The sequence below is a fragment of the Eleutherodactylus coqui genome, unplaced genomic scaffold, assembly GCF_035609145.1.
Source record: "Eleutherodactylus coqui strain aEleCoq1 unplaced genomic scaffold, aEleCoq1.hap1 HAP1_SCAFFOLD_284, whole genome shotgun sequence".
Lineage (NCBI taxonomy): Eukaryota > Metazoa > Chordata > Amphibia > Anura > Eleutherodactylidae > Eleutherodactylus > Eleutherodactylus coqui.
Window position 1 is genome coordinate 69,148 of NW_027102553.1, and position 27,163 is coordinate 96,310.

General features: G+C 48.3%; 10 non-coding genes across 10 annotated transcripts; all 10 read right to left on the minus strand.

The window, feature by feature from the left end:
- Window positions 1–1,289: 1,289 nt before the first annotated feature.
- Window positions 1,290–1,480, minus strand: LOC136604767 (U2 spliceosomal RNA). The gene has a single exon (XR_010789867.1). It is a non-coding gene; the product is annotated as a U2 spliceosomal RNA (small nuclear RNA).
- A 2,614-nt stretch (window positions 1,481–4,094) lies between these two features.
- Window positions 4,095–4,285, minus strand: LOC136604768 (U2 spliceosomal RNA). The gene has a single exon (XR_010789868.1). It is a non-coding gene; the product is annotated as a U2 spliceosomal RNA (small nuclear RNA).
- Window positions 4,286–6,897: 2,612 nt separating this feature from the next.
- Window positions 6,898–7,088, minus strand: LOC136604770 (U2 spliceosomal RNA). Its single transcript, XR_010789869.1, has one exon. It is a non-coding gene; the product is annotated as a U2 spliceosomal RNA (small nuclear RNA).
- Window positions 7,089–9,684: 2,596 nt separating this feature from the next.
- LOC136604771 (U2 spliceosomal RNA) lies at window positions 9,685–9,875 on the minus strand. Its single transcript, XR_010789870.1, has one exon. It is a non-coding gene; the product is annotated as a U2 spliceosomal RNA (small nuclear RNA).
- A 2,603-nt stretch (window positions 9,876–12,478) lies between these two features.
- On the minus strand, window positions 12,479–12,669 carry LOC136604772 (U2 spliceosomal RNA). The gene has a single exon (XR_010789871.1). It is a non-coding gene; the product is annotated as a U2 spliceosomal RNA (small nuclear RNA).
- Window positions 12,670–15,276: 2,607 nt separating this feature from the next.
- On the minus strand, window positions 15,277–15,467 carry LOC136604774 (U2 spliceosomal RNA). The gene has a single exon (XR_010789873.1). It is a non-coding gene; the product is annotated as a U2 spliceosomal RNA (small nuclear RNA).
- Window positions 15,468–18,091: 2,624 nt separating this feature from the next.
- LOC136604775 (U2 spliceosomal RNA) lies at window positions 18,092–18,282 on the minus strand. Its single transcript, XR_010789874.1, has one exon. It is a non-coding gene; the product is annotated as a U2 spliceosomal RNA (small nuclear RNA).
- A 2,607-nt stretch (window positions 18,283–20,889) lies between these two features.
- On the minus strand, window positions 20,890–21,080 carry LOC136604776 (U2 spliceosomal RNA). The gene has a single exon (XR_010789875.1). It is a non-coding gene; the product is annotated as a U2 spliceosomal RNA (small nuclear RNA).
- A 2,607-nt stretch (window positions 21,081–23,687) lies between these two features.
- LOC136604777 (U2 spliceosomal RNA) lies at window positions 23,688–23,878 on the minus strand. Its single transcript, XR_010789876.1, has one exon. It is a non-coding gene; the product is annotated as a U2 spliceosomal RNA (small nuclear RNA).
- A 2,615-nt stretch (window positions 23,879–26,493) lies between these two features.
- On the minus strand, window positions 26,494–26,684 carry LOC136604778 (U2 spliceosomal RNA). The gene has a single exon (XR_010789877.1). It is a non-coding gene; the product is annotated as a U2 spliceosomal RNA (small nuclear RNA).
- Between the last annotated feature and the right edge of the window lie 479 nt (window positions 26,685–27,163).

The following is a 27,163-nucleotide window of genomic DNA, read 5'->3' on the forward strand; positions in this document are numbered from 1 at the left end:
TGGTAAATAGGGGTGAGCTCCGGGCATCTATCCATATCGCCCAGGTGTGATACAATTTATCATAGCCTGACGGCTCATCTGGAAGCCTCATTCTCTCCATACGCTCTATTTCGTGGATCATTGCTATTTTTAGTGGAGTGCATTTTTTATGCAGCACACAAGGGGGAGACAGCGGCCTACCAAAATCGAGTTGGCTGCTGCTGTGGCTTTCTTTTTTTAAAAAAAAGGTAGGTTCCGTTCTTCCATGGTGAGGAATAGGCAGGGAGGTTCGGTTTTTGCCAGCTGGGGAATGCTTATAGGCAAGGCCTTATCCCTGGTGGTGCATGTAACGTCAGACCACGTTTCAGCATTCAGTCAGTCAGTGGCTGACAAACGAGCTCCATGCAAGTTTACATTAAACAGACACATTTCTTTCTTTACTGTATTGACTGCGGTCTGTAATCGAGCGGTTGAACTGTTTCTGTGTCCATGCATTGAATAAAGCAATACATCCTTGTAAAGTAGGCGTCCGTTCGTTGGAGTTCTTTGCTCCCCGAGTGTTGCTCCATCTCTAAACGTTGGCCTGGATCTTCATGGACGAATACTGCCCATCCCACGTGGAGCGTGTATCTCAGCCCGCGTGGAGTGCTGCAGTCCAATGAGGTATTCCGTGCTACATAGCAAGCCTTGGGCCTGTGTGATTGGGGGTCCGCTGCTGTCTGTCCACTCTGAAGCGCGCATCCGGGGCCGGCCGCTTTTCGACTACCAGCGACTGCAGGTCACACACACAGGCTGGTTGGAATGGCCTAGCATTATCCTGATCCGGAGGTGTAACTTGAAGCTGCGGGGCCCCAGTACAAAGTCTGGAACTGGGCCCCCAAACTATAAAGCGTCATTGATAGCATTGGTTTACAATGTGGGGAAGAGAGACTTTATGGGCCCCCTAGGGCTCCGGGCCCCCTGCACATACACCCATGACCCGAATACGTGGAGCATACAGACGCAGGCTGCCAGGATACGCTGTGCCTGCCCGATGTTTCCAACTTGGCTATTAGCGCAGCGGTAGGTACGAACTATAGAGTGCGGCTGCCATATGAACTGGTGTGTGTGTGTGTGTGTGTTTTGCTTCCAGTTGTACCTGTGCTGTGCACACTCTGGCAGACGCAGCTGCTCAGTGGATACAATGTTGCGAGCAGACGGGCTGAGTGTCAATCAAAGTGCTTGGGTGGTAGCAGCAGCCGCCGCCACAGCTGCGCTGCACCTCTTGCTCGTCGGTTTTGTTTTTCTGCTTTTGGAAACTGCTGTAGGAAAGGGGGTGCACCGGTCCTGGAGGTACTGCAATACCAGGTCAATGCGTGGAGTGGACAGAGCAAGCTCTTTTTCCAGCTCCCTGTTCTAAAAATCCATTTAATATATGGTCCCCAGATAGGGGACGTATCAGATATTAAACTGATAAGAACAGATACTACACTTGATCTTAGCCAAAAGGCCGAGAAGCGATAACCCGAAATGGGTTTCACCTGTAGCCCGGCCCGCCCAACTCCACTTCCAAGGCTTGAGGCAACACGCTCAGCCAGCACTCTGGGCGCACCCACAATGCACCCAGGCAGCTGGGAGAGCTATTAAAACTTTCCATAGCCCCGCCCCACGCCTTCTCAACCGCGCCCAGCCTCACACCCTCAGTCCTTCCTCTTGCACCGTGCTCACGCATCCTAGGCTTGCAGAGCCTGCTGCTGCTGCTACTGCAGGACTCGTCAGCTCCCTACAAAGGATGGTTAAGCCGGCGATGACACTAGAAGCAAGCACTAGTTTGTCTCTGAAGGTGCGTCGGTCGGTCGGTTGGAGGGATCTCTTCGGCCGGCCGCATTTCCAGTGGGGACGGATGGAAACTTTTAACCTAAAATAAGGGAAATTGGCTTCGGCCCCATAGGGCTTTATTGCCTTCCCCTGGGCCAGCATTAGTAGACCCTAGTAAGGAGAATATTAGAGCGGCATGGTCATCCGAAGAACTTAAAAACATACAGCAGGCCTTTTTTGCCCGCCCGCCATACATACATACATACATAACTACAGATTTTATATTTTTTTTTACATATATACATTATATATACACACACACACACACACACACACACACACACACACACACACACACACACACACACACACAATCTTAAATCTATCTTTAATCTATATCTACAAAATCTGTAATTTAGAAATAATCCATATCTATATTCTACATAATTAATAAAGATAGATAGATAGATAGATAGATAGATAGATAGATAGACTCACTCACATACATGCATACATACATACATACTGTATGCAATTGAGCCAGATGTTTGGAAGGCTGACGATGTCACTCCTTTGTGATGTCATCAATTTAGAAGCATTAATACCGGGCTTGGCAGCCATTTCAGTCAGTCTCTGCTGCAGCTGGGAGACGGGAGATGGTCTTTATTTCCACCAAGAAGCTGCAGAACTACCGGTAACTGCATCATTTTTATTTTATTCAATATAGGTTTTATTGGTTTCATGGAGGGGGGGAAACTTTTGCCTTATCTCAAAGCAATGTAAAATTAACTTTGACAATGAAACTTAATAAATCAATTTCGAGTTGAACTATATCATGTTTGTCTGTGATATTTTATAAGGTCTACAAACAGGGGAATGAGGGGAGGGTAAGGGGGGGGTAGGTATCTATGACACGGGAGAAAGAAAAAATAAAACAAAAAGGGGGGGGGGGGCGGGCTCCGGAATTGTTGTTTCTCTTTACGATTGTGGTTTAAACGTGTTACTCACATGTCCCTGTCTGTAACCACTTGGTAAATAGGGGTGAGCTCCGGGCATCTATCCATATCGCCCAGGTGTGATACAATTTATCATAGCCTGACGGCTCATCTGGAAGCCTCATTCTCTCCATACGCTCTATTTCGTGGATCATTGCTATTTTTAGTGGAGTGCATTTTTTATGCAGCACACAAGGGGGAGACAGCGGCCTACCAAAATCGAGTTGGCTGCTGCTGTGGCTTTCTTTTTTTAAAAAAAAGGTAGGTTCCGTTCTTCCATGGTGAGGAATAGGCAGGGAGGTTCGGTTTTTGCCAGCTGGGGAATGCTTATAGGCAAGGCCTTATCCCTGGTGGTGCATGTAACGTCAGACCACGTTTCAGCATTCAGTCAGTCAGTGGCTGACAAACGAGCTCCATGCAAGTTTACATTAAACAGACACATTTCTTTCTTTACTGTATTGACTGCGGTCTGTAATCGAGCGGTTGAACTGTTTCTGTGTCCATGCATTGAATAAAGCAATACATCCTTGTAAAGTAGGCGTCCGTTCGTTGGAGTTCTTTGCTCCCCGAGTGTTGCTCCATCTCTAAACGTTGGCCTGGATCTTCATGGACGAATACTGCCCATCCCACGTGGAGCGTGTATCTCAGCCCGCGTGGAGTGCTGCAGTCCAATGAGGTATTCCGTGCTACATAGCAAGCCTTGGGCCTGTGTGATTGGGGGTCCGCTGCTGTCTGTCCACTCTGAAGCGCGCATCCGGGGCCGGCCGCTTTTCGACTACCAGCGACTGCAGGTCACACACACAGGCTGGTTGGAATGGCCTAGCATTATCCTGATCCGGAGGTGTAACTTGAAGCTGCGGGGCCCCAGTACAAAGTCTGGAACTGGGCCCCCAAACTATAAAGCGTCATTGATAGCATTGGTTTACAATGTGGGGAAGAGAGACTTTATGGGCCCCCTAGGGCTCCGGGCCCCCTGCACATACACCCATGACCCGAATACGTGGAGCATACAGACGCAGGCTGCCAGGATACGCTGTGCCTGCCCGATGTTTCCAACTTGGCTATTAGCGCAGCGGTAGGTACGAACTATAGAGTGCGGCTGCCATATGAACTGGTGTGTGTGTGTGTGTGTGTTTTGCTTCCAGTTGTACCTGTGCTGTGCACACTCTGGCAGACGCAGCTGCTCAGTGGATACAATGTTGCGAGCAGACGGGCTGAGTGTCAATCAAAGTGCTTGGGTGGTAGCAGCAGCCGCCGCCACAGCTGCGCTGCACCTCTTGCTCGTCGGTTTTGTTTTTCTGCTTTTGGAAACTGCTGTAGGAAAGGGGGTGCACCGGTCCTGGAGGTACTGCAATACCAGGTCAATGCGTGGAGTGGACAGAGCAAGCTCTTTTTCCAGCTCCCTGTTCTAAAAATCCATTTAATATATGGTCCCCAGATAGGGGACGTATCAGATATTAAACTGATAAGAACAGATACTACACTTGATCTTAGCCAAAAGGCCGAGAAGCGATAACCCGAAATGGGTTTCACCTGTAGCCCGGCCCGCCCAACTCCACTTCCAAGGCTTGAGGCAACACGCTCAGCCAGCACTCTGGGCGCACCCACAATGCACCCAGGCAGCTGGGAGAGCTATTAAAACTTTCCATAGCCCCGCCCCACGCCTTCTCAACCGCGCCCAGCCTCACACCCTCAGTCCTTCCTCTTGCACCGTGCTCACGCATCCTAGGCTTGCAGAGCCTGCTGCTGCTGCTACTGCAGGACTCGTCAGCTCCCTACAAAGGATGGTTAAGCCGGCGATGACACTAGAAGCAAGCACTAGTTTGTCTCTGAAGGTGCGTCGGTCGGTCGGTTGGAGGGATCTCTTCGGCCGGCCGCATTTCCAGTGGGGACGGATGGAAACTTTTAACCTAAAATAAGGGAAATTGGCTTCGGCCCCATAGGGCTTTATTGCCTTCCCCTGGGCCAGCATTAGTAGACCCTAGTAAGGAGAATATTAGAGCGGCATGGTCATCCGAAGAACTTAAAAACATACAGCAGGCCTTTTTTGCCCGCCCGCCATACATACATACATACATAACTACAGATTTTATATTTTTTTTTACATATATACATTATATATACACACACACACACACACACACACACACACACACACACACACACACACACACACACACACACACACAATCTTAAATCTATCTTTAATCTATATCTACAAAATCTGTAATTTAGAAATAATCCATATCTATATTCTACATAATTAATAAAGATAGATAGATAGATAGATAGATAGATAGATAGACTCACTCACATACATGCATACATACATACATACTGTATGCAATTGAGCCAGGTGTTTGGAAGGCTGACGATGTCACTCCTTTGTGATGTCATCAATTTAGAAGCATTAATACCGGGCTTGGCAGCCATTTCAGTCAGTCTCTGCTGCAGCTGGGAGACGGGAGATGGTCTTTATTTCCACCAAGAAGCTGCAGAACTACCGGTAACTGCATCATTTTTATTTTATTCAATATAGGTTTTATTGGTTTCATGGAGGGGGGGAAACTTTTGCCTTATCTCAAAGCAATGTAAAATTAACTTTGACAATGAAACTTAATAAATCAATTTCGAGTTGAACTATATCATGTTTGTCTGTGATATTTTATAAGGTCTACAAACAGGGGAATGAGGGGAGGGTAAGGGGGGGGTAGGTATCTATGACACGGGAGAAAGAAAAAATAAAACAAAAAGGGGGGGGGGGGCGGGCTCCGGAATTGTTGTTTCTCTTTACGATTGTGGTTTAAACGTGTTACTCACATGTCCCTGTCTGTAACCACTTGGTAAATAGGGGTGAGCTCCGGGCATCTATCCATATCGCCCAGGTGTGATACAATTTATCATAGCCTGACGGCTCATCTGGAAGCCTCATTCTCTCCATACGCTCTATTTCGTGGATCATTGCTATTTTTAGTGGAGTGCATTTTTTATGCAGCACACAAGGGGGAGACAGCGGCCTACCAAAATCGAGTTGGCTGCTGCTGTGGCTTTCTTTTTTTAAAAAAAAGGTAGGTTCCGTTCTTCCATGGTGAGGAATAGGCAGGGAGGTTCGGTTTTTGCCAGCTGGGGAATGCTTATAGGCAAGGCCTTATCCCTGGTGGTGCATGTAACGTCAGACCACGTTTCAGCATTCAGTCAGTCAGTGGCTGACAAACGAGCTCCATGCAAGTTTACATTAAACAGACACATTTCTTTCTTTACTGTATTGACTGCGGTCTGTAATCGAGCGGTTGAACTGTTTCTGTGTCCATGCATTGAATAAAGCAATACATCCTTGTAAAGTAGGCGTCCGTTCGTTGGAGTTCTTTGCTCCCCGAGTGTTGCTCCATCTCTAAACGTTGGCCTGGATCTTCATGGACGAATACTGCCCATCCCACGTGGAGCGTGTATCTCAGCCCGCGTGGAGTGCTGCAGTCCAATGAGGTATTCCGTGCTACATAGCAAGCCTTGGGCCTGTGTGATTGGGGGTCCGCTGCTGTCTGTCCACTCTGAAGCGCGCATCCGGGGCCGGCCGCTTTTCGACTACCAGCGACTGCAGGTCACACACACAGGCTGGTTGGAATGGCCTAGCATTATCCTGATCCGGAGGTGTAACTTGAAGCTGCGGGGCCCCAGTACAAAGTCTGGAACTGGGCCCCCAAACTATAAAGCGTCATTGATAGCATTGGTTTACAATGTGGGGAAGAGAGACTTTATGGGCCCCCTAGGGCTCCGGGCCCCCTGCACATACACCCATGACCCGAATACGTGGAGCATACAGACGCAGGCTGCCAGGATACGCTGTGCCTGCCCGATGTTTCCAACTTGGCTATTAGCGCAGCGGTAGGTACGAACTATAGAGTGCGGCTGCCATATGAACTGGTGTGTGTGTGTGTGTTTTGCTTCCAGTTGTACCTGTGCTGTGCACACTCTGGCAGACGCAGCTGCTCAGTGGATACAATGTTGCGAGCAGACGGGCTGAGTGTCAATCAAAGTGCTTGGGTGGTAGCAGCAGCCGCCGCCACAGCTGCGCTGCACCTCTTGCTCGTCGGTTTTGTTTTTCTGCTTTTGGAAACTGCTGTAGGAAAGGGGGTGCACCGGTCCTGGAGGTACTGCAATACCAGGTCAATGCGTGGAGTGGACAGAGCAAGCTCTTTTTCCAGCTCCCTGTTCTAAAAATCCATTTAATATATGGTCCCCAGATAGGGGACGTATCAGATATTAAACTGATAAGAACAGATACTACACTTGATCTTAGCCAAAAGGCCGAGAAGCGATAACCCAAAATGGGTTTCACCTGTAGCCCGGCCCGCCCAACTCCACTTCCAAGGCTTGAGGCAACACGCTCAGCCAGCACTCTGGGCGCACCCACAATGCACCCAGGCAGCTGGGAGAGCTATTAAAACTTTCCATAGCCCCGCCCCACGCCTTCTCAACCGCGCCCAGCCTCACACCCTCAGTCCTTCCTCTTGCACCGTGCTCACGCATCCTAGGCTTGCAGAGCCTGCTGCTGCTGCTACTGCAGGACTCGTCAGCTCCCTACAAAGGATGGTTAAGCCGGCGATGACACTAGAAGCAAGCACTAGTTTGTCTCTGAAGGTGCGTCGGTCGGTCGGTTGGAGGGATCTCTTCGGCCGGCCGCATTTCCAGTGGGGACGGATGGAAACTTTTAACCTAAAATAAGGGAAATTGGCTTCGGCCCCATAGGGCTTTATTGCCTTCCCCTGGGCCAGCATTAGTAGACCCTAGTAAGGAGAATATTAGAGCGGCATGGTCATCCGAAGAACTTAAAAACATACAGCAGGCCTTTTTTGCCCGCCCGCCATACATACATACATACATAACTACAGATTTTATATTTTTTTTTACATATATACATTATATATACACACACACACACACACACACACACACACACACACACACACACACACACAATCTTAAATCTATCTTTAATCTATATCTACAAAATCTGTAATTTAGAAATAATCCATATCTATATTCTACATAATTAATAAAGATAGATAGATAGATAGATAGATAGATAGATAGACTCACTCACATACATGCATACATACATACATACTGTATGCAATTGAGCCAGGTGTTTGGAAGGCTGACGATGTCACTCCTTTGTGATGTCATCAATTTAGAAGCATTAATACCGGGCTTGGCAGCCATTTCAGTCAGTCTCTGCTGCAGCTGGGAGACGGGAGATGGTCTTTATTTCCACCAAGAAGCTGCAGAACTACCGGTAACTGCATCATTTTTATTTTATTCAATATAGGTTTTATTGGTTTCATGGAGGGGGGGAAACTTTTGCCTTATCTCAAAGCAATGTAAAATTAACTTTGACAATGAAACTTAATAAATCAATTTCGAGTTGAACTATATCATGTTTGTCTGTGATATTTTATAAGGTCTACAAACAGGGGAATGAGGGGAGGGTAAGGGGGGGGTAGGTATCTATGACACGGGAGAAAGAAAAAATAAAACAAAAAGGGGGGGGGGGGCGGGCTCCGGAATTGTTGTTTCTCTTTACGATTGTGGTTTAAACGTGTTACTCACATGTCCCTGTCTGTAACCACTTGGTAAATAGGGGTGAGCTCCGGGCATCTATCCATATCGCCCAGGTGTGATACAATTTATCATAGCCTGACGGCTCATCTGGAAGCCTCATTCTCTCCATACGCTCTATTTCGTGGATCATTGCTATTTTTAGTGGAGTGCATTTTTTATGCAGCACACAAGGGGGAGACAGCGGCCTACCAAAATCGAGTTGGCTGCTGCTGTGGCTTTCTTTTTTTAAAAAAAAGGTAGGTTCCGTTCTTCCATGGTGAGGAATAGGCAGGGAGGTTCGGTTTTTGCCAGCTGGGGAATGCTTATAGGCAAGGCCTTATCCCTGGTGGTGCATGTAACGTCAGACCACGTTTCAGCATTCAGTCAGTCAGTGGCTGACAAACGAGCTCCATGCAAGTTTACATTAAACAGACACATTTCTTTCTTTACTGTATTGACTGCGGTCTGTAATCGAGCGGTTGAACTGTTTCTGTGTCCATGCATTGAATAAAGCAATACATCCTTGTAAAGTAGGCGTCCGTTCGTTGGAGTTCTTTGCTCCCCGAGTGTTGCTCCATCTCTAAACGTTGGCCTGGATCTTCATGGACGAATACTGCCCATCCCACGTGGAGCGTGTATCTCAGCCCGCGTGGAGTGCTGCAGTCCAATGAGGTATTCCGTGCTACATAGCAAGCCTTGGGCCTGTGTGATTGGGGGTCCGCTGCTGTCTGTCCACTCTGAAGCGCGCATCCGGGGCCGGCCGCTTTTCGACTACCAGCGACTGCAGGTCACACACACAGGCTGGTTGGAATGGCCTAGCATTATCCTGATCCGGAGGTGTAACTTGAAGCTGCGGGGCCCCAGTACAAAGTCTGGAACTGGGCCCCCAAACTATAAAGCGTCATTGATAGCATTGGTTTACAATGTGGGGAAGAGAGACTTTATGGGCCCCCTAGGGCTCCGGGCCCCCTGCACATACACCCATGACCCGAATACGTGGAGCATACAGACGCAGGCTGCCAGGATACGCTGTGCCTGCCCGATGTTTCCAACTTGGCTATTAGCGCAGCGGTAGGTACGAACTATAGAGTGCGGCTGCCATATGAACTGGTGTGTGTGTGTGTGTTTTGCTTCCAGTTGTACCTGTGCTGTGCACACTCTGGCAGACGCAGCTGCTCAGTGGATACAATGTTGCGAGCAGACGGGCTGAGTGTCAATCAAAGTGCTTGGGTGGTAGCAGCAGCCGCCGCCACAGCTGCGCTGCACCTCTTGCTCGTCGGTTTTGTTTTTCTGCTTTTGGAAACTGCTGTAGGAAAGGGGGTGCACCGGTCCTGGAGGTACTGCAATACCAGGTCAATGCGTGGAGTGGACAGAGCAAGCTCTTTTTCCAGCTCCCTGTTCTAAAAATCCATTTAATATATGGTCCCCAGATAGGGGACGTATCAGATATTAAACTGATAAGAACAGATACTACACTTGATCTTAGCCAAAAGGCCGAGAAGCGATAACCCGAAATGGGTTTCACCTGTAGCCCGGCCCGCCCAACTCCACTTCCAAGGCTTGAGGCAACACGCTCAGCCAGCACTCTGGGCGCACCCACAATGCACCCAGGCAGCTGGGAGAGCTATTAAAACTTTCCATAGCCCCGCCCCACGCCTTCTCAACCGCGCCCAGCCTCACACCCTCAGTCCTTCCTCTTGCACCGTGCTCACGCATCCTAGGCTTGCAGAGCCTGCTGCTGCTGCTACTGCAGGACTCGTCAGCTCCCTACAAAGGATGGTTAAGCCGGCGATGACACTAGAAGCAAGCACTAGTTTGTCTCTGAAGGTGCGTCGGTCGGTCGGTTGGAGGGATCTCTTCGGCCGGCCGCATTTCCAGTGGGGACGGATGGAAACTTTTAACCTAAAATAAGGGAAATTGGCTTCGGCCCCATAGGGCTTTATTGCCTTCCCCTGGGCCAGCATTAGTAGACCCTAGTAAGGAGAATATTAGAGCGGCATGGTCATCCGAAGAACTTAAAAACATACAGCAGGCCTTTTTTGCCCGCCCGCCATACATACATACATACATAACTACAGATTTTATATTTTTTTTTACATATATACATTATATATACACACACACACACACACACACACACACACACACACACACACACACACACACACACACACACAATCTTAAATCTATCTTTAATCTATATCTACAAAATCTGTAATTTAGAAATAATCCATATCTATATTCTACATAATTAATAAAGATAGATAGATAGATAGATAGATAGACTCACTCACATACATGCATACATACATACATACTGTATGCAATTGAGCCAGGTGTTTGGAAGGCTGACGATGTCACTCCTTTGTGATGTCATCAATTTAGAAGCATTAATACCGGGCTTGGCAGCCATTTCAGTCAGTCTCTGCTGCAGCTGGGAGACGGGAGATGGTCTTTATTTCCACCAAGAAGCTGCAGAACTACCGGTAACTGCATCATTTTTATTTTATTCAATATAGGTTTTATTGGTTTCATGGAGGGGGGGAAACTTTTGCCTTATCTCAAAGCAATGTAAAATTAACTTTGACAATGAAACTTAATAAATCAATTTCGAGTTGAACTATATCATGTTTGTCTGTGATATTTTATAAGGTCTACAAACAGGGGAATGAGGGGAGGGTAAGGGGGGGGTAGGTATCTATGACACGGGAGAAAGAAAAAATAAAACAAAAAGGGGGGGGGGGCGGGCTCCGGAATTGTTGTTTCTCTTTACGATTGTGGTTTAAACGTGTTACTCACATGTCCCTGTCTGTAACCACTTGGTAAATAGGGGTGAGCTCCGGGCATCTATCCATATCGCCCAGGTGTGATACAATTTATCATAGCCTGACGGCTCATCTGGAAGCCTCATTCTCTCCATACGCTCTATTTCGTGGATCATTGCTATTTTTAGTGGAGTGCATTTTTTATGCAGCACACAAGGGGGAGACAGCGGCCTACCAAAATCGAGTTGGCTGCTGCTGTGGCTTTCTTTTTTTAAAAAAAAGGTAGGTTCCGTTCTTCCATGGTGAGGAATAGGCAGGGAGGTTCGGTTTTTGCCAGCTGGGGAATGCTTATAGGCAAGGCCTTATCCCTGGTGGTGCATGTAACGTCAGACCACGTTTCAGCATTCAGTCAGTCAGTGGCTGACAAACGAGCTCCATGCAAGTTTACATTAAACAGACACATTTCTTTCTTTACTGTATTGACTGCGGTCTGTAATCGAGCGGTTGAACTGTTTCTGTGTCCATGCATTGAATAAAGCAATACATCCTTGTAAAGTAGGCGTCCGTTCGTTGGAGTTCTTTGCTCCCCGAGTGTTGCTCCATCTCTAAACGTTGGCCTGGATCTTCATGGACGAATACTGCCCATCCCACGTGGAGCGTGTATCTCAGCCCGCGTGGAGTGCTGCAGTCCAATGAGGTATTCCGTGCTACATAGCAAGCCTTGGGCCTGTGTGATTGGGGGTCCGCTGCTGTCTGTCCACTCTGAAGCGCGCATCCGGGGCCGGCCGCTTTTCGACTACCAGCGACTGCAGGTCACACACACAGGCTGGTTGGAATGGCCTAGCATTATCCTGATCCGGAGGTGTAACTTGAAGCTGCGGGGCCCCAGTACAAAGTCTGGAACTGGGCCCCCAAACTATAAAGCGTCATTGATAGCATTGGTTTACAATGTGGGGAAGAGAGACTTTATGGGCCCCCTAGGGCTCCGGGCCCCCTGCACATACACCCATGACCCGAATACGTGGAGCATACAGACGCAGGCTGCCAGGATACGCTGTGCCTGCCCGATGTTTCCAACTTGGCTATTAGCGCAGCGGTAGGTACGAACTATAGAGTGCGGCTGCCATATGAACTGGTGTGTGTGTGTGTGTGTGTTTTGCTTCCAGTTGTACCTGTGCTGTGCACACTCTGGCAGACGCAGCTGCTCAGTGGATACAATGTTGCGAGCAGACGGGCTGAGTGTCAATCAAAGTGCTTGGGTGGTAGCAGCAGCCGCCGCCACAGCTGCGCTGCACCTCTTGCTCGTCGGTTTTGTTTTTCTGCTTTTGGAAACTGCTGTAGGAAAGGGGGTGCACCGGTCCTGGAGGTACTGCAATACCAGGTCAATGCGTGGAGTGGACAGAGCAAGCTCTTTTTCCAGCTCCCTGTTCTAAAAATCCATTTAATATATGGTCCCCAGATAGGGGACGTATCAGATATTAAACTGATAAGAACAGATACTACACTTGATCTTAGCCAAAAGGCCGAGAAGCGATAACCCGAAATGGGTTTCACCTGTAGCCCGGCCCGCCCAACTCCACTTCCAAGGCTTGAGGCAACACGCTCAGCCAGCACTCTGGGCGCACCCACAATGCACCCAGGCAGCTGGGAGAGCTATTAAAACTTTCCATAGCCCCGCCCCACGCCTTCTCAACCGCGCCCAGCCTCACACCCTCAGTCCTTCCTCTTGCACCGTGCTCACGCATCCTAGGCTTGCAGAGCCTGCTGCTGCTGCTACTGCAGGACTCGTCAGCTCCCTACAAAGGATGGTTAAGCCGGCGATGACACTAGAAGCAAGCACTAGTTTGTCTCTGAAGGTGCGTCGGTCGGTCGGTTGGAGGGATCTCTTCGGCCGGCCGCATTTCCAGTGGGGACGGATGGAAACTTTTAACCTAAAATAAGGGAAATTGGCTTCGGCCCCATAGGGCTTTATTGCCTTCCCCTGGGCCAGCATTAGTAGACCCTAGTAAGGAGAATATTAGAGCGGCATGGTCATCCGAAGAACTTAAAAACATACAGCAGGCCTTTTTTGCCCGCCCGCCATACATACATACATACATAACTACAGATTTTATATTTTTTTTTACATATATACATTATATATACACACACACACACACACACACACACACACACACACACACACACACACACAATCTTAAATCTATCTTTAATCTATATCTACAAAATCTGTAATTTAGAAATAATCCATATCTATATTCTACATAATTAATAAAGATAGATAGATAGATAGATAGATAGATAGATAGATAGATAGACTCACTCACATACATGCATACATACATACATACTGTATGCAATTGAGCCAGGTGTTTGGAAGGCTGACGATGTCACTCCTTTGTGATGTCATCAATTTAGAAGCATTAATACCGGGCTTGGCAGCCATTTCAGTCAGTCTCTGCTGCAGCTGGGAGACGGGAGATGGTCTTTATTTCCACCAAGAAGCTGCAGAACTACCGGTAACTGCATCATTTTTATTTTATTCAATATAGGTTTTATTGGTTTCATGGAGGGGGGGAAACTTTTGCCTTATCTCAAAGCAATGTAAAATTAACTTTGACAATGAAACTTAATAAATCAATTTCGAGTTGAACTATATCATGTTTGTCTGTGATATTTTATAAGGTCTACAAACAGGGGAATGAGGGGAGGGTAAGGGGGGGGTAGGTATCTATGACACGGGAGAAAGAAAAAATAAAACAAAAAGGGGGGGGGGGCGGGCTCCGGAATTGTTGTTTCTCTTTACGATTGTGGTTTAAACGTGTTACTCACATGTCCCTGTCTGTAACCACTTGGTAAATAGGGGTGAGCTCCAGGCATCTATCCATATCGCCCAGGTGTGATACAATTTATCATAGCCTGACGGCTCATCTGGAAGCCTCATTCTCTCCATACGCTCTATTTCGTGGATCATTGCTATTTTTAGTGGAGTGCATTTTTTATGCAGCACACAAGGGGGAGACAGCGGCCTACCAAAATCGAGTTGGCTGCTGCTGTGGCTTTCTTTTTTTAAAAAAAAGGTAGGTTCCGTTCTTCCATGGTGAGGAATAGGCAGGGAGGTTCGGTTTTTGCCAGCTGGGGAATGCTTATAGGCAAGGCCTTATCCCTGGTGGTGCATGTAACGTCAGACCACGTTTCAGCATTCAGTCAGTCAGTGGCTGACAAACGAGCTCCATGCAAGTTTACATTAAACAGACACATTTCTTTCTTTACTGTATTGACTGCGGTCTGTAATCGAGCGGTTGAACTGTTTCTGTGTCCATGCATTGAATAAAGCAATACATCCTTGTAAAGTAGGCGTCCGTTCGTTGGAGTTCTTTGCTCCCCGAGTGTTGCTCCATCTCTAAACGTTGGCCTGGATCTTCATGGACGAATACTGCCCATCCCACGTGGAGCGTGTATCTCAGCCCGCGTGGAGTGCTGCAGTCCAATGAGGTATTCCGTGCTACATAGCAAGCCTTGGGCCTGTGTGATTGGGGGTCCGCTGCTGTCTGTCCACTCTGAAGCGCGCATCCGGGGCCGGCCGCTTTTCGACTACCAGCGACTGCAGGTCACACACACAGGCTGGTTGGAATGGCCTAGCATTATCCTGATCCGGAGGTGTAACTTGAAGCTGCGGGGCCCCAGTACAAAGTCTGGAACTGGGCCCCCAAACTATAAAGCGTCATTGATAGCATTGGTTTACAATGTGGGGAAGAGAGACTTTATGGGCCCCCTAGGGCTCCGGGCCCCCTGCACATACACCCATGACCCGAATACGTGGAGCATACAGACGCAGGCTGCCAGGATACGCTGTGCCTGCCCGATGTTTCCAACTTGGCTATTAGCGCAGCGGTAGGTACGAACTATAGAGTGCGGCTGCCATATGAACTGGTGTGTGTGTGTGTGTGTGTTTTGCTTCCAGTTGTACCTGTGCTGTGCACACTCTGGCAGACGCAGCTGCTCAGTGGATACAATGTTGCGAGCAGACGGGCTGAGTGTCAATCAAAGTGCTTGGGTGGTAGCAGCAGCCGCCGCCACAGCTGCGCTGCACCTCTTGCTCGTCGGTTTTGTTTTTCTGCTTTTGGAAACTGCTGTAGGAAAGGGGGTGCACCGGTCCTGGAGGTACTGCAATACCAGGTCAATGCGTGGAGTGGACAGAGCAAGCTCTTTTTCCAGCTCCCTGTTCTAAAAATCCATTTAATATATGGTCCCCAGATAGGGGACGTATCAGATATTAAACTGATAAGAACAGATACTACACTTGATCTTAGCCAAAAGGCCGAGAAGCGATAACCCGAAATGGGTTTCACCTGTAGCCCGGCCCGCCCAACTCCACTTCCAAGGCTTGAGGCAACACGCTCAGCCAGCACTCTGGGCGCACCCACAATGCACCCAGGCAGCTGGGAGAGCTATTAAAACTTTCCATAGCCCCGCCCCACGCCTTCTCAACCGCGCCCAGCCTCACACCCTCAGTCCTTCCTCTTGCACCGTGCTCACGCATCCTAGGCTTGCAGAGCCTGCTGCTGCTGCTACTGCAGGACTCGTCAGCTCCCTACAAAGGATGGTTAAGCCGGCGATGACACTAGAAGCAAGCACTAGTTTGTCTCTGAAGGTGCGTCGGTCGGTCGGTTGGAGGGATCTCTTCGGCCGGCCGCATTTCCAGTGGGGACGGATGGAAACTTTTAACCTAAAATAAGGGAAATTGGCTTCGGCCCCATAGGGCTTTATTGCCTTCCCCTGGGCCAGCATTAGTAGACCCTAGTAAGGAGAATATTAGAGCGGCATGGTCATCCGAAGAACTTAAAAACATACAGCAGGCCTTTTTTGCCCGCCCGCCATACATACATACATACATAACTACAGATTTTATATTTTTTTTTACATATATACATTATATATATACACACACACACACACACACACACACACACACACACACACACACACACACACACACACACACACAATCTTAAATCTATCTTTAATCTATATCTACAAAATCTGTAATTTAGAAATAATCCATATCTATATTCTACATAATTAATAAAGATAGATAGATAGATAGATAGATAGATAGATAGATAGATAGACTCACTCACATACATGCATACATACATACATACTGTATGCAATTGAGCCAGGTGTTTGGAAGGCTGACGATGTCACTCCTTTGTGATGTCATCAATTTAGAAGCATTAATACCGGGCTTGGCAGCCATTTCAGTCAGTCTCTGCTGCAGCTGGGAGACGGGAGATGGTCTTTATTTCCACCAAGAAGCTGCAGAACTACCGGTAACTGCATCATTTTTATTTTATTCAATATAGGTTTTATTGGTTTCATGGAGGGGGGGAAACTTTTGCCTTATCTCAAAGCAATGTAAAATTAACTTTGACAATGAAACTTAATAAATCAATTTCGAGTTGAACTATATCATGTTTGTCTGTGATATTTTATAAGGTCTACAAACAGGGGAATGAGGGGAGGGTAAGGGGGGGGTAGGTATCTATGACACGGGAGAAAGAAAAAATAAAACAAAAAGGGGGGGGGGGGCGGGCTCCGGAATTGTTGTTTCTCTTTACGATTGTGGTTTAAACGTGTTACTCACATGTCCCTGTCTGTAACCACTTGGTAAATAGGGGTGAGCTCCGGGCATCTATCCATATCGCCCAGGTGTGATACAATTTATCATAGCCTGACGGCTCATCTGGAAGCCTCATTCTCTCCATACGCTCTATTTCGTGGATCATTGCTATTTTTAGTGGAGTGCATTTTTTATGCAGCACACAAGGGGGAGACAGCGGCCTACCAAAATCGAGTTGGCTGCTGCTGTGGCTTTCTTTTTTTAAAAAAAAGGTAGGTTCCGTTCTTCCATGGTGAGGAATAGGCAGGGAGGTTCGGTTTTTGCCAGCTGGGGAATGCTTATAGGCAAGGCCTTATCCCTGGTGGTGCATGTAACGTCAGACCACGTTTCAGCATTCAGTCAGTCAGTGGCTGACAAACGAGCTCCATGCAAGTTTACATTAAACAGACACATTTCTTTCTTTACTGTATTGACTGCGGTCTGTAATCGAGCGGTTGAACTGTTTCTGTGTCCATGCATTGAATAAAGCAATACATCCTTGTAAAGTAGGCGTCCGTTCGTTGGAGTTCTTTGCTCCCCGAGTGTTGCTCCATCTCTAAACGTTGGCCTGGATCTTCATGGACGAATACTGCCCATCCCACGTGGAGCGTGTATCTCAGCCCGCGTGGAGTGCTGCAGTCCAATGAGGTATTCCGTGCTACATAGCAAGCCTTGGGCCTGTGTGATTGGGGGTCCGCTGCTGTCTGTCCACTCTGAAGCGCGCATCCGGGGCCGGCCGCTTTTCGACTACCAGCGACTGCAGGTCACACACACAGGCTGGTTGGAATGGCCTAGCATTATCCTGATCCGGAGGTGTAACTTGAAGCTGCGGGGCCCCAGTACAAAGTCTGGAACTGGGCCCCCAAACTATAAAGCGTCATTGATAGCATTGGTTTACAATGTGGGGAAGAGAGACTTTATGGGCCCCCTAGGGCTCCGGGCCCCCTGCACATACACCCATGACCCGAATACGTGGAGCATACAGACGCAGGCTGCCAGGATACGCTGTGCCTGCCCGATGTTTCCAACTTGGCTATTAGCGCAGCGGTAGGTACGAACTATAGAGTGCGGCTGCCATATGAACTGGTGTGTGTGTGTGTGTGTGTTTTGCTTCCAGTTGTACCTGTGCTGTGCACACTCTGGCAGACGCAGCTGCTCAGTGGATACAATGTTGCGAGCAGACGGGCTGAGTGTCAATCAAAGTGCTTGGGTGGTAGCAGCAGCCGCCGCCACAGCTGCGCTGCACCTCTTGCTCGTCGGTTTTGTTTTTCTGCTTTTGGAAACTGCTGTAGGAAAGGGGGTGCACCGGTCCTGGAGGTACTGCAATACCAGGTCAATGCGTGGAGTGGACAGAGCAAGCTCTTTTTCCAGCTCCCTGTTCTAAAAATCCATTTAATATATGGTCCCCAGATAGGGGACGTATCAGATATTAAACTGATAAGAACAGATACTACACTTGATCTTAGCCAAAAGGCCGAGAAGCGATAACCCGAAATGGGTTTCACCTGTAGCCCGGCCCGCCCAACTCCACTTCCAAGGCTTGAGGCAACACGCTCAGCCAGCACTCTGGGCGCACCCACAATGCACCCAGGCAGCTGGGAGAGCTATTAAAACTTTCCATAGCCCCGCCCCACGCCTTCTCAACCGCGCCCAGCCTCACACCCTCAGTCCTTCCTCTTGCACCGTGCTCACGCATCCTAGGCTTGCAGAGCCTGCTGCTGCTGCTACTGCAGGACTCGTCAGCTCCCTACAAAGGATGGTTAAGCCGGCGATGACACTAGAAGCAAGCACTAGTTTGTCTCTGAAGGTGCGTCGGTCGGTCGGTTGGAGGGATCTCTTCGGCCGGCCGCATTTCCAGTGGGGACGGATGGAAACTTTTAACCTAAAATAAGGGAAATTGGCTTCGGCCCCATAGGGCTTTATTGCCTTCCCCTGGGCCAGCATTAGTAGACCCTAGTAAGGAGAATATTAGAGCGGCATGGTCATCCGAAGAACTTAAAAACATACAGCAGGCCTTTTTTGCCCGCCCGCCATACATACATACATACATAACTACAGATTTTATATTTTTTTTTACATATATACATTATATATACACACACACACACACACACACACACACACACACACACACACACACACACACACACAATCTTAAATCTATCTTTAATCTATATCTACAAAATCTGTAATTTAGAAATAATCCATATCTATATTCTACATAATTAATAATAGATAGATAGATAGATAGATAGATAGATAGATAGACTCACTCACATACATGCATACATACATACATACTGTATGCAATTGAGCCAGGTGTTTGGAAGGCTGACGATGTCACTCCTTTGTGATGTCATCAATTTAGAAGCATTAATACCGGGCTTGGCAGCCATTTCAGTCAGTCTCTGCTGCAGCTGGGAGACGGGAGATGGTCTTTATTTCCACCAAGAAGCTGCAGAACTACCGGTAACTGCATCATTTTTATTTTATTCAATATAGGTTTTATTGGTTTCATGGAGGGGGGGAAACTTTTGCCTTATCTCAAAGCAATGTAAAATTAACTTTGACAATGAAACTTAATAAATCAATTTCGAGTTGAACTATATCATGTTTGTCTGTGATATTTTATAAGGTCTACAAACAGGGGAATGAGGGGAGGGTAAGGGGGGGGTAGGTATCTATGACACGGGAGAAAGAAAAAATAAAACAAAAAGGGGGGGGGGGGCGGGCTCCGGAATTGTTGTTTCTCTTTACGATTGTGGTTTAAACGTGTTACTCACATGTCCCTGTCTGTAACCACTTGGTAAATAGGGGTGAGCTCCGGGCATCTATCCATATCGCCCAGGTGTGATACAATTTATCATAGCCTGACGGCTCATCTGGAAGCCTCATTCTCTCCATACGCTCTATTTCGTGGATCATTGCTATTTTTAGTGGAGTGCATTTTTTATGCAGCACACAAGGGGGAGACAGCGGCCTACCAAAATCGAGTTGGCTGCTGCTGTGGCTTTCTTTTTTTAAAAAAAAGGTAGGTTCCGTTCTTCCATGGTGAGGAATAGGCAGGGAGGTTCGGTTTTTGCCAGCTGGGGAATGCTTATAGGCAAGGCCTTATCCCTGGTGGTGCATGTAACGTCAGACCACGTTTCAGCATTCAGTCAGTCAGTGGCTGACAAACGAGCTCCATGCAAGTTTACATTAAACAGACACATTTCTTTCTTTACTGTATTGACTGCGGTCTGTAATCGAGCGGTTGAACTGTTTCTGTGTCCATGCATTGAATAAAGCAATACATCCTTGTAAAGTAGGCGTCCGTTCGTTGGAGTTCTTTGCTCCCCGAGTGTTGCTCCATCTCTAAACGTTGGCCTGGATCTTCATGGACGAATACTGCCCATCCCACGTGGAGCGTGTATCTCAGCCCGCGTGGAGTGCTGCAGTCCAATGAGGTATTCCGTGCTACATAGCAAGCCTTGGGCCTGTGTGATTGGGGGTCCGCTGCTGTCTGTCCACTCTGAAGCGCGCATCCGGGGCCGGCCGCTTTTCGACTACCAGCGACTGCAGGTCACACACACAGGCTGGTTGGAATGGCCTAGCATTATCCTGATCCGGAGGTGTAACTTGAAGCTGCGGGGCCCCAGTACAAAGTCTGGAACTGGGCCCCCAAACTATAAAGCGTCATTGATAGCATTGGTTTACAATGTGGGGAAGAGAGACTTTATGGGCCCCCTAGGGCTCCGGGCCCCCTGCACATACACCCATGACCCGAATACGTGGAGCATACAGACGCAGGCTGCCAGGATACGCTGTGCCTGCCCGATGTTTCCAACTTGGCTATTAGCGCAGCGGTAGGTACGAACTATAGAGTGCGGCTGCCATATGAACTGGTGTGTGTGTGTGTGTGTGTTTTGCTTCCAGTTGTACCTGTGCTGTGCACACTCTGGCAGACGCAGCTGCTCAGTGGATACAATGTTGCGAGCAGACGGGCTGAGTGTCAATCAAAGTGCTTGGGTGGTAGCAGCAGCCGCCGCCACAGCTGCGCTGCACCTCTTGCTCGTCGGTTTTGTTTTTCTGCTTTTGGAAACTGCTGTAGGAAAGGGGGTGCACCGGTCCTGGAGGTACTGCAATACCAGGTCAATGCGTGGAGTGGACAGAGCAAGCTCTTTTTCCAGCTCCCTGTTCTAAAAATCCATTTAATATATGGTCCCCAGATAGGGGACGTATCAGATATTAAACTGATAAGAACAGATACTACACTTGATCTTAGCCAAAAGGCCGAGAAGCGATAACCCGAAATGGGTTTCACCTGTAGCCCGGCCCGCCCAACTCCACTTCCAAGGCTTGAGGCAACACGCTCAGCCAGCACTCTGGGCGCACCCACAATGCACCCAGGCAGCTGGGAGAGCTATTAAAACTTTCCATAGCCCCGCCCCACGCCTTCTCAACCGCGCCCAGCCTCACACCCTCAGTCCTTCCTCTTGCACCGTGCTCACGCATCCTAGGCTTGCAGAGCCTGCTGCTGCTGCTACTGCAGGACTCGTCAGCTCCCTACAAAGGATGGTTAAGCCGGCGATGACACTAGAAGCAAGCACTAGTTTGTCTCTGAAGGTGCGTCGGTCGGTCGGTTGGAGGGATCTCTTCGGCCGGCCGCATTTCCAGTGGGGACGGATGGAAACTTTTAACCTAAAATAAGGGAAATTGGCTTCGGCCCCATAGGGCTTTATTGCCTTCCCCTGGGCCAGCATTAGTAGACCCTAGTAAGGAGAATATTAGAGCGGCATGGTCATCCGAAGAACTTAAAAACATACAGCAGGCCTTTTTTGCCCGCCCGCCATACATACATACATACATAACTACAGATTTTATATTTTTTTTTACATATATACATTATATATACACACACACACACACACACACACACACACACACACACACACACACACACACACACACAATCTTAAAAATCTATCTTTAATCTATATCTACAAAATCTGTAATTTAGAAATAATCCATATCTATATTCTACATAATTAATAAAGATAGATAGATAGATAGATAGATAGATAGACTCACTCACATACATGCATACATACATACATACTGTATGCAATTGAGCCAGGTGTTTGGAAGGCTGACGATGTCACTCCTTTGTGATGTCATCAATTTAGAAGCATTAATACCGGGCTTGGCAGCCATTTCAGTCAGTCTCTGCTGCAGCTGGGAGACGGGAGATGGTCTTTATTTCCACCAAGAAGCTGCAGAACTACCGGTAACTGCATCATTTTTATTTTATTCAATATAGGTTTTATTGGTTTCATGGAGGGGGGGAAACTTTTGCCTTATCTCAAAGCAATGTAAAATTAACTTTGACAATGAAACTTAATAAATCAATTTCGAGTTGAACTATATCATGTTTGTCTGTGATATTTTATAAGGTCTACAAACAGGGGAATGAGGGGAGGGTAAGGGGGGGGTAGGTATCTATGACACGGGAGAAAGAAAAAATAAAACAAAAAGGGGGGGGGGGGGCGGGCTCCGGAATTGTTGTTTCTCTTTACGATTGTGGTTTAAACGTGTTACTCACATGTCCCTGTCTGTAACCACTTGGTAAATAGGGGTGAGCTCCGGGCATCTATCCATATCGCCCAGGTGTGATACAATTTATCATAGCCTGACGGCTCATCTGGAAGCCTCATTCTCTCCATACGCTCTATTTCGTGGATCATTGCTATTTTTAGTGGAGTGCATTTTTTATGCAGCACACAAGGGGGAGACAGCGGCCTACCAAAATCGAGTTGGCTGCTGCTGTGGCTTTCTTTTTTTAAAAAAAAGGTAGGTTCCGTTCTTCCATGGTGAGGAATAGGCAGGGAGGTTCGGTTTTTGCCAGCTGGGGAATGCTTATAGGCAAGGCCTTATCCCTGGTGGTGCATGTAACGTCAGACCACGTTTCAGCATTCAGTCAGTCAGTGGCTGACAAACGAGCTCCATGCAAGTTTACATTAAACAGACACATTTCTTTCTTTACTGTATTGACTGCGGTCTGTAATCGAGCGGTTGAACTGTTTCTGTGTCCATGCATTGAATAAAGCAATACATCCTTGTAAAGTAGGCGTCCGTTCGTTGGAGTTCTTTGCTCCCCGAGTGTTGCTCCATCTCTAAACGTTGGCCTGGATCTTCATGGACGAATACTGCCCATCCCACGTGGAGCGTGTATCTCAGCCCGCGTGGAGTGCTGCAGTCCAATGAGGTATTCCGTGCTACATAGCAAGCCTTGGGCCTGTGTGATTGGGGGTCCGCTGCTGTCTGTCCACTCTGAAGCGCGCATCCGGGGCCGGCCGCTTTTCGACTACCAGCGACTGCAGGTCACACACACAGGCTGGTTGGAATGGCCTAGCATTATCCTGATCCGGAGGTGTAACTTGAAGCTGCGGGGCCCCAGTACAAAGTCTGGAACTGGGCCCCCAAACTATAAAGCGTCATTGATAGCATTGGTTTACAATGTGGGGAAGAGAGACTTTATGGGCCCCCTAGGGCTCCGGGCCCCCTGCACATACACCCATGACCCGAATACGTGGAGCATACAGACGCAGGCTGCCAGGATACGCTGTGCCTGCCCGATGTTTCCAACTTGGCTATTAGCGCAGCGGTAGGTACGAACTATAGAGTGCGGCTGCCATATGAACTGGTGTGTGTGTGTGTGTGTGTTTTGCTTCCAGTTGTACCTGTGCTGTGCACACTCTGGCAGACGCAGCTGCTCAGTGGATACAATGTTGCGAGCAGACGGGCTGAGTGTCAATCAAAGTGCTTGGGTGGTAGCAGCAGCCGCCGCCACAGCTGCGCTGCACCTCTTGCTCGTCGGTTTTGTTTTTCTGCTTTTGGAAACTGCTGTAGGAAAGGGGGTGCACCGGTCCTGGAGGTACTGCAATACCAGGTCAATGCGTGGAGTGGACAGAGCAAGCTCTTTTTCCAGCTCCCTGTTCTAAAAATCCATTTAATATATGGTCCCCAGATAGGGGACGTATCAGATATTAAACTGATAAGAACAGATACTACACTTGATCTTAGCCAAAAGGCCGAGAAGCGATAACCCGAAATGGGTTTCACCTGTAGCCCGGCCCGCCCAACTCCACTTCCAAGGCTTGAGGCAACACGCTCAGCCAGCACTCTGGGCGCACCCACAATGCACCCAGGCAGCTGGGAGAGCTATTAAAACTTTCCATAGCCCCGCCCCACGCCTTCTCAACCGCGCCCAGCCTCACACCCTCAGTCCTTCCTCTTGCACCGTGCTCACGCATCCTAGGCTTGCAGAGCCTGCTGCTGCTGCTACTGCAGGACTCGTCAGCTCCCTACAAAGGATGGTTAAGCCGGCGATGACACTAGAAGCAAGCACTAGTTTGTCTCTGAAGGTGCGTCGGTCGGTCGGTTGGAGGGATCTCTTCGGCCGGCCGCATTTCCAGTGGGGACGGATGGAAACTTTTAACCTAAAATAAGGGAAATTGGCTTCGGCCCCATAGGGCTTTATTGCCTTCCCCTGGGCCAGCATTAGTAGACCCTAGTAAGGAGAATATTAGAGCGGCATGGTCATCCGAAGAACTTAAAAACATACAGCAGGCCTTTTTTGCCCGCCCGCCATACATACATACATACATAACTACAGATTTTATATTTTTTTTTACATATATACATTATATATACACACACACACACACACACACACACACACACACACACACACACACACACACACACACACAATCTTAAATCTATCTTTAATCTATATCTACAAAATCTGTAATTTAGAAATAATCCATATCTATATTCTACATAATTAATAATAGATAGATAGATAGATAGATAGATAGATAGATAGATAGACTCACTCACATACATGCATACATACATACATACTGTATGCAATTGAGCCAGGTGTTTGGAAGGCTGACGATGTCACTCCTTTGTGATGTCATCAATTTAGAAGCATTAATACCGGGCTTGGCAGCCATTTCAGTCAGTCTCTGCTGCAGCTGGGAGACGGGAGATGGTCTTTATTTCCACCAAGAAGCTGCAGAACTACCGGTAACTGCATCATTTTTATTTTATTCAATATAGGTTTTATTGGTTTCATGGAGGGGGGGAAACTTTTGCCTTATCTCAAAGCAATGTAAAATTAACTTTGACAATGAAACTTAATAAATCAATTTCGAGTTGAACTATATCATGTTTGTCTGTGATATTTTATAAGGTCTACAAACAGGGGAATGAGGGGAGGGTAAGGGGGGGGTAGGTATCTATGACACGGGAGAAAGAAAAAATAAAACAAAAAGGGGGGGGGGGGCGGGCTCCGGAATTGTTGTTTCTCTTTACGATTGTGGTTTAAACGTGTTACTCACATGTCCCTGTCTGTAACCACTTGGTAAATAGGGGTGAGCTCCGGGCATCTATCCATATCGCCCAGGTGTGATACAATTTATCATAGCCTGACGGCTCATCTGGAAGCCTCATTCTCTCCATACGCTCTATTTCGTGGATCATTGCTATTTTTAGTGGAGTGCATTTTTTATGCAGCACACAAGGGGGAGACAGCGGCCTACCAAAATCGAGTTGGCTGCTGCTGTGGCTTTCTTTTTTTAAAAAAAAGGTAGGTTCCGTTCTTCCATGGTGAGGAATAGGCAGGGAGGTTCGGTTTTTGCCAGCTGGGGAATGCTTATAGGCAAGGCCTTATCCCTGGTGGTGCATGTAACGTCAGACCACGTTTCAGCATTCAGTCAGTCAGTGGCTGACAAACGAGCTCCATGCAAGTTTACATTAAACAGACACATTTCTTTCTTTACTGTATTGACTGCGGTCTGTAATCGAGCGGTTGAACTGTTTCTGTGTCCATGCATTGAATAAAGCAATACATCCTTGTAAAGTAGGCGTCCGTTCGTTGGAGTTCTTTGCTCCCCGAGTGTTGCTCCATCTCTAAACGTTGGCCTGGATCTTCATGGACGAATACTGCCCATCCCACGTGGAGCGTGTATCTCAGCCCGCGTGGAGTGCTGCAGTCCAATGAGGTATTCCGTGCTACATAGCAAGCCTTGGGCCTGTGTGATTGGGGGTCCGCTGCTGTCTGTCCACTCTGAAGCGCGCATCCGGGGCCGGCCGCTTTTCGACTACCAGCGACTGCAGGTCACACACACAGGCTGGTTGGAATGGCCTAGCATTATCCTGATCCGGAGGTGTAACTTGAAGCTGCGGGGCCCCAGTACAAAGTCTGGAACTGGGCCCCCAAACTATAAAGCGTCATTGATAGCATTGGTTTACAATGTGGGGAAGAGAGACTTTATGGGCCCCCTAGGGCTCCGGGCCCCCTGCACATACACCCATGACCCGAATACGTGGAGCATACAGACGCAGGCTGCCAGGATACGCTGTGCCTGCCCGATGTTTCCAACTTGGCTATTAGCGCAGCGGTAGGTACGAACTATAGAGTGCGGCTGCCATATGAACTGGTGTGTGTGTGTGTGTGTGTTTTGCTTCCAGTTGTACCTGTGCTGTGCACACTCTGGCAGACGCAGCTGCTCAGTGGATACAATGTTGCGAGCAGACGGGCTGAGTGTCAATCAAAGTGCTTGGGTGGTAGCAGCAGCCGCCGCCACAGCTGCGCTGCACCTCTTGCTCGTCGGTTTTGTTTTTCTGCTTTTGGAAACTGCTGTAGGAAAGGGGGTGCACCGGTCCTGGAGGTACTGCAATACCAGGTCAATGCGTGGAGTGGACAGAGCAAGCTCTTTTTCCAGCTCCCTGTTCTAAAAATCCATTTAATATATGGTCCCCAGATAGGGGACGTATCAGATATTAAACTGATAAGAACAGATACTACACTTGATCTTAGCCAAAAGGCCGAGAAGCGATAACCCGAAATGGGTTTCACCTGTAGCCCGGCCCGCCCAACTCCACTTCCAAGGCTTGAGGCAACACGCTCAGCCAGCACTCTGGGCGCACCCACAATGCACCCAGGCAGCTGGGAGAGCTATTAAAACTTTCCATAGCCCCGCCCCACGCCTTCTCAACCGCGCCCAGCCTCACACCCTCAGTCCTTCCTCTTGCACCGTGCTCACGCATCCTAGGCTTGCAGAGCCTGCTGCTGCTGCTACTGCAGGACTCGTCAGCTCCCTACAAAGGATGGTTAAGCCGGCGATGACACTAGAAGCAAGCACTAGTTTGTCTCTGAAGGTGCGTCGGTCGGTCGGTTGGAGGGATCTCTTCGGCCGGCCGCATTTCCAGTGGGGACGGATGGAAACTTTTAACCTAAAATAAGGGAAATTGGCTTCGGCCCCATAGGGCTTTATTGCCTTCCCCTGGGCCAGCATTAGTAGACCCTAGTAAGGAGA